The sequence below is a fragment of the Phyllobates terribilis genome, unplaced genomic scaffold (genome assembly GCF_046119375.1).
Source record: "Phyllobates terribilis strain yellow unplaced genomic scaffold, ASM4611937v1 Scaffold_11__3_contigs__length_659146591, whole genome shotgun sequence".
In the NCBI taxonomy this organism is placed as follows: domain Eukaryota; kingdom Metazoa; phylum Chordata; class Amphibia; order Anura; family Dendrobatidae; genus Phyllobates; species Phyllobates terribilis.
The window spans coordinates 585,149,670-585,150,884 of NW_027362771.1; positions in this window are offsets into that span (position 1 = coordinate 585,149,670).

A 1,215-nucleotide genomic window follows, 5' to 3' on the forward strand; every position below is an offset into this window, starting at 1 on the left:
TACATGATGCACTGGTGAATGAATACCGGGTTAAGTTTTTAAAATTCTAAAAAAAAAAAATAATTCAATAAAAAAAAAGAAAATGAAAGCATATTTAGTATCTGAAAAAGTCTCGATCTGTGGAAATATAAAGTTATTTGATCCAGACAGGAAATACCGTATAGAAGAAAAAAAAAAGGTATTTGGAACCTGGTGCTGCCCCTCAGTTGGGAACAAAAGACCCCAAAATGGTACCAATAAAGACATCAGCGAGGGGTCTCAGAAAATGGTGACACAAGTGAATGTTAATATTCTATAATATAAAGAAAATAGTAATAAATATAAATCTATGTATAAAAAGTTATTTTAAAATATATATATATATTTTTGCTAAGTTCTAATTTTTCCTGACAATAAAAACAAAAAATAAACTAATAATCTCCTTACCCTGGAGAATCGTTACCAGCTGATTTTCACCGCACAGTGACCGCAGTAAAGACAAGGAGTGATGGCCGGATTGTGGCTTTTTTTTTCCTTTTCAGCCTTTTGCTACATTTAACAACTCTTTCCAGTCTTTTGGGACATTATATAGTAAATAACAAGCTGTCAGACGCCGACGGAAAATAATAATAAAAAAAAAGTTATGACTCTTAGAACAAAAGAAGCAGAAGAATGAAAATCATCATCATATCAGCCCAGGAACAGAATTCTAGACCAGCAGTGAACACTGACACACAACACTACTGAGATACCAGGCGTCATGTGGGTTATGACTCAGGTGAGTGGTATTGCAGTAGTGTCAGTGTTCACTGCCGGTGTAGAATTGTGTTCCTGACCTGGGATGAGCGGAGCTAGAGCTCATGGCATGCTGGGAGTTGTAGTATCACACCGTGTGGTTTGCTGCTGATCCCCCCCTGTAGACGTTAGAGATTCCTGATGTGAGCAGACATAGCAGAGCAGAGTTTACCACCTGGCACCTCTGCATGGCTGTCATGTTCATCCAGTACTGCCTGATTCATGACCCATGTGAGGTAATAGGCCGTAAAGGACCGATTGTAGAGTGTGAGAAGGAGTGGGGCGCTATGGTGACGGCAGCAGCGGTATATCTGCTCGTTTTCGCCCTCTGGTGGCAGAATTTGCGTACTGCACTTTATGAGCTGCTGTTCGGTCATGTGACCTTCAACTGTAGATCAATTGGTTATCGAGCTGTTTAGAGGCGTGGTCTGTGAGAATCAC